Source organism: Eurosta solidaginis, chromosome 1, assembly GCF_040869045.1.
Source record: "Eurosta solidaginis isolate ZX-2024a chromosome 1, ASM4086904v1, whole genome shotgun sequence".
Classification (NCBI taxonomy): domain Eukaryota; kingdom Metazoa; phylum Arthropoda; class Insecta; order Diptera; family Tephritidae; genus Eurosta; species Eurosta solidaginis.
Window position 1 is genome coordinate 391,566,716 of NC_090319.1, and position 6,236 is coordinate 391,572,951.

At 38.8% G+C, this 6,236-nt stretch overlaps 1 long non-coding RNA gene across 1 annotated transcript; it reads left to right on the forward strand.

Annotated features, from left to right (window-relative positions):
- Window positions 1-4,291: 4,291 nt before the first annotated feature.
- On the forward strand, window positions 4,292-5,892 carry LOC137238494 (uncharacterized). Its single transcript, XR_010949202.1, has 4 exons — window positions 4,292-4,938; window positions 4,994-5,324; window positions 5,389-5,533; window positions 5,597-5,892. It is a non-coding gene; the product is annotated as an uncharacterized lncRNA (long non-coding RNA).
- The last annotated feature ends 344 nt before the right edge of the window (window positions 5,893-6,236 follow it).

The following is a 6,236-nucleotide window of genomic DNA, read 5'->3' on the forward strand; positions in this document are numbered from 1 at the left end:
TACCTGTTTGGATACCTTAGAATTGAAACTGAATTTAGAGAAATTTAACTAAAAACCTTAGAACGGGGAATTTAATACTCGTATTATAGATAACACAAAAGCAATATCATTAAAGTTAAATCTTGAATGTTTACAGCAATTCTTGACGTTTTAAATCTTCATATGTTTTTCAATTTACTACATTCCCTAGAGAAGCTTTAAACTCTTCTTCCTGACCAACTATCCAACGTTCACTTTGCTTTGAAGCTAGCCGAACGTTTTAGGGAGTGTTATCGATGTTGATGGCCTTTGCCGAATACAAATCCGGTACGTTCCGGGAATAAAGCAACATTAAGGTACCAGCCCAACCATCTCGGGAAAGATTAGCATGAGCATATTAAACCTTCTAGACCATACCGCCATATTATGCAGGCAATGAGTTTTGAATTCGAAATCAAAAAAAGATATGTGATTGTGTAGTATAAGAACTAATCATCATAATAAGGTCTTCAGGAGTAAAGAACACGCATTCATAAAAACAAATAGTGCTGAACATTTACAAGACCGTCGATTGAATATATTGACAGCTGCCAGCTCATTGTGCATAAGTACACTATGTGCCAACTGATCAATGGGAATCTGATGTAAGCGTAAATATGTTTTTATTAGTATAACGTGATTATTATATTTGTACTTACAGTTGAAAGAGAATGTATGCAGGTTCATTAATACGTACGTAGAAAATCAAATTGGAAAAGCGGCCGAAGCTATTAGTTACTCTGTACAAGAGAAAATTCATATGGTGATGTTATACTAACAATTGACTGGTGAGTCAGAACATCTATCGCATATACATATCGTTGGTGAAAGTAAAAAAGGTGCATATTATATTTAATACCGAGATAGCAACATAATCACTTAACCTATTTTGTGACTAAGAATTAAATAATGTCACGATTAGTTTTTTAGTCAAGATCGTTTCCTCGCTTATCGACTGTAGAACAATTAAAACTTTATTAACAATTAACTTAATTGTCCAAGTCAAGGAAAATGAGGGTGTGATGTTCGATCAGGATCAGGAGAGCATGCAACCACAATTGTTCCGAAAATCCAGAGAGGTGCAAAACAGAACGAGCACGTCCTCAGTGATATCCACAAACAGGCGTCGAACCTCTATGCCGGAATTGCCCGGCGAATCCAGTTCTTAAAGAAAATAACAAGATTTCCCAGAAGAGGAACGCACACTCCCTAGGGAAACGCGAGTCACTCTAGCTCAACTTCGATCTGGATACTGTAACAGATTAAACTCTTACCTATTCAGAATCAACCCCGTCATACAATATGTATGTCCCGCTTGCAATGTGGCCCACGTGACACTAACCATCTTTTCAACTGTATTGTCGAACCAACGCCTCTAACACCTCTCATTATGGTCCACCCCTGTTGAAACAGCAGTTTCTTTGAACTCCCGTTAGAGGACATTGATGACAATTTGAGATTGGTCGCACCTATTGGATAGGGCGAAGCACTTTACAACAACAACAACAACCACTCGTCTATTAAGCCCTCATCTCCTTCACAGCACCTCATCCAAGCCTACTTCCTTGATGTACCCTAGAAGTTCTCTTGGCATGAGGGATTGAATGTGGAAATGATCTGGCCATGGTGGGCCCATAAACTTAGCCCTACGTCTTGAGATTGCGTCGCATTCCAGGCGGATATGGATCACAAAATCAGCATGTACTATTCGATAGTATGCCCAGTTTCTGCATACGTTCAGTTCTACAATGTCCTGTAAAATAACTGTTAGGATTCTTTGGTTTTCCTTCGAGAGGCCTATTATTTCTCTGTAACGACGTGTGCTATAACCTCCTAACAGTATTGCGACAGTGTTCTTTTCTCTTTCCCTCTTTTCTACTAATAAATGCACATGTGAGCCAACAGGTAGGATCGGCCCGGAATCGATGGGTCGTGCAGTTGCTGCCTCTCTGTCCAGGTTGTCCGCCTGCTCATTACCTTCTGTTCCCCTATAGCCTGGGACCCAGGCCAACAGTACTACGTTGTGTGCTCCTAATTTATTCAGCTTTTCTATGCACTCAAGGACCAGAGCTGAATTTATTTCCAACGCCCCAATTGCTTTTAGTGGGGCCTGACTGTATGACTGAGTTTGACAATTGATTTATTGGAGTATCCACGCTGAAGGTTCAGCTCAACGCACTGACTTATGGCTCTCCGCTTGAAAAATTTAACTTAAGCGCCTTGTTGTCGTTGTTGTAGCAATGTTTCGCCCCACCTAATAGCTGCGACCGATCACAAATTGTCATCAATATCCCCTAACGGGAGTCCAAGGAAACTTGCTGTTTCGACAGGGGTGGACCATAATGAAAGGGGTGTTAGAGGCGTTGGTTCCACATTACAATTAAAGAGATGGTTGGTGTCATGTGGGGACACATTGCAAGCGGGGCATACATTTAGTATCTCGGGGTTGATTCTGGATATATAAGAGTTTAACCTGTTACAGTATCCAGAATGAAGTTGAGCCAGAGTGACTCGCGTTTCCCTGGGGAGTATGCGTTCCTCTTCCGCAAGTTTTGGGTACTGTTCCCTGAGTACTGGATTCACCGGGCAATTCCCGGCATAAAGGTCCGACGCCTGTTTGTGAAGTTCACCAAGGACCTGCTTGTGTTGTTTTGCTTCATATGGCTGAGTTCTCAGGTGCCGTATTTCCTCAAAATGCTTACGAAGATGACTCCTTAAGTCCCTAAGCGGTATTGGCTCATCAATCAGATGTCTGTTGGGATACTCAGGTTTCTGGGTATTCAACAGGAACTGTTTGGTTAGCATCTCATTTCTCTCCCTGATGGGGAGTATTTTCGCACCATTATGTAGATGGTGTTCTGGGGACATACGAAGACAGCCCGTGGCAGTTCTGAGCGCAGTATTTTGGCAGTCCTGTAGCTTCTTCCAGAGGGTAGTTTTTAGGCTTGGCGACGATATAGGGGACGCGTAACACGCAAACTACTGGCCAATAGCTTTGTATGTGGTAATGAGCGTTTCAAATGTAATAGTTACAACTCGCTGATTTGAGTAACCGTGGCACTAGATGCGGGCGTAGCATTGTCGTCCGAAAAAGCCTATTAATTAAACATGATGCGTTAACCTATACGTATACCTACAATTTATCTCAGCTGTCAAAAATGGAATGTCGCAACGCTCCACAAAAACATGGCCTTTATGCATCCATTTACATCAATGCGAAGACTAAGAAGCTGACTTTCATATCAATCGAAAGTTGCTACCAAAACCCGTTTCGTGTGCAGCCCTTCGATGAAGGGTGTTTGCAAATTTTCCACAGGTGAAAAAGAGTTATTTTTTCATCGGATTTGTAATTCTGACAAAAATTCGAGTTTTTTGATATCCCATTTGACAATCTTGAGTAAATTTTCGGTGAAAATCATAAATTTAACCTTTACGATGCAAAATACCCCAAAGTTATTCTGAAATGCCCAAATTTGATTTTGAGTATGATGGCATCTATGGCCAATATTATAAAAAATGCACATTTTCACGCGCTCTCAGAGAGCGAGAAGTTTCATATCAGGTCATCAGTGACTTTCATTCTCTCTCAATTCGTTTCCAGGAATGGGGCTTGAAATCAGCTGTCTGTTCATTCAATTCATGGCAGAACGATACAAGGTGACAGCATGGTGACATACCTACAAACATATAAAAAATCCCATGTACTTTGTTTTTGTAAATTCGATGGAAAAATGTCAAAATCGTACTGCGCCGGAAGTTGATGTTTCATATCACATAAAAAAAGTTTATAATCAGCTGTTCCATGCCGCCACCTTGTGTCGTTCCGCCATGATTCAATTGTAAACAAAATTTCATTCGTTTCCAAGAATGGGTCTTGAAATCAGATGGCTATAGAGTTCCCTAAAATACGCAAAAAAAAACAAAATCCAAGAAATCCGTTCGGTTTCATTATTTTCAATTAAATCAGCAAGTAAGCTGATAAAAACTTATTAAAATTTATAAAAAAGGCAAAGTTTTGTACAAATATTTTGTGGTACATAAGTGAAAAAATATGAAATAATATATTTCGATTGCGTTGCTTTGCTTTGTTGCTCTGGCACCGCCAGAAGATAACAATGAACGGCTAGCCCCTTTTTTCACTTTGATGCGACAAAAACGTTTATGCACATACATATGTATGTCCACATACAATAAAAAACGCAAAAAATGTATAAGAAATTACGAAATTAGATCACTTGGTGAAGTATATGCGTTGTGGTCCGCAAAAGGCTATTAATTAAACATGTTGCATTAACCTATACGTATACCTACAATTTATCTCAGCTGTCAAAAATGGAATGTTTCAACGCTCAACAAAAACATAGTGTACCTATACAAGTGTGTCAACTAAGCGATAAAAGTCAAAACTACAAAAAGCCTCGCTCACCTGTAGTGGAATTCACTAACTTTTTTAACGATATTTGCCATCGCTTTATTTGCGAATCGATAACTATAACGATTTCGTTATTCAGTAAACATTTTGTATCGATATTCGTTAATCGACGATCAGCTGTGCCGTTAAATAAACGGCAAGTGAATTGGCTGCGTTAAAAATCACGAAATTTACATTTCTGACAATTTTAGTTAAAAAAGAAAATCGGAGCTTTAATTAAATACCTTCAAACACGAAAAGCTGCTTTATTTATAAATCAAATGGTATTTGAGTACTTGGCGTACGTTTTATCACAAGATGAAGAGTTACTGAAGCCATCGCCTGTGGACAGACGCCTTCTTAGAGGATTAGATAACCCATTCCACCTGAATGCAACGGAGTTTCGAAAGCTGTACCGACTAACCCAAGACTTGTCTCGTGATATTATTTCTCAACTTGATGGTCAATTAAGGGGTACAAGAATAACTGCGATATCAACAGAGACATAGGTAAATCATGGGATTTCATATTATTTTCAATTTAAGACTATTATAAAAATTTCAGGTTCTAACTGCTTTACGCTTCTTCGCAACTGGTTGTTATCAACGGTTTGTTGGAGAACAATGGGGCATATCAATGAGCCAGTCGTCTGTAAGCCGCTGTATACACCGCGTAACAAATGCTATCAACCATTCTTTGTTTTTCGATAAAGTAAAGTTTCCAATGACTCAAATAGAGTAGCAAGCTGCGAAAGAAATTTTTCTGCGTCACCTGCACAATTTATGGGAGGTACTATTGGGGCTATTGATTGCACTCATGTGTCGATCATGAGCCCCAGAAATCATGAAGAGGCATATGAAATCACCATGGATACCATTCAATAAATGTACAAATGGTAAATGCAATAATTCAAAGAAATGTACTGTACTTTTTTGATTATAATATATTTTTATATACAGATTTGTGACCCCAACCTAAAGATATTGAATGGCAATGCTAAATTCCCAAGAGCAAGGCACGATGCATTTATCTGGAGCTCCTCTGCAGTACGGAGAGTGATGCAGAGAAATTTTGAAAATGGTAGCCGCAACATGTTTTTGATAGGTAAGTGTGTTTAATGCACTGAAATTTCCCAGAAAATAAAATCGCACACAAAACTACTTGCAGGTGACTCTGGATACCGTTTAGAACCCTGGCTGATGACTCCTTTACCTAACCAACCAGAGCGGAGCCCAAAATTTCGGTACAATGAGGCATTGTGTAAAGCTCGAAACCCAGTCGAGAGACTTTTTGGTGTTCTCAAAGGAACATGGCGATGCCTATCACAGCAAAGGACTCTTTTGTATTATCCAGGATTTATTGGTAGAATAGTTAACGCATGCGCAGTGTTGCATAACATCCGATTAAAGTAACCCATACACGAGCCTGACACTGAATACTTAGATCAAAGCCCAAGTGATAGCAATGTTAATCAAGGCGCACCCTCTTCAATAGCGAAACGTGTTCAAGACCGACTCATTGCTAATTAATATACTTAAGTACAGACTTAACAAGCTTATAAATAAAAAAATCTACAGGAATGTAAAGCAAACATTTTATTTTATAGTCTACTTTGGTAGCGAAAACTTCCATCATACCGAACAGTCAAATTTAAAAATATCATTTCAATAAAACGAACTTCGTGCCCTTTAAAATTAAAATAAATACTTATGAGTTTTTAACACAGCTCAATTTTATACATAATACATTTATTTGAATGTAAAAAATTCATTCATTCGTTTACATAGATCGATTTCTTTTGGAATTT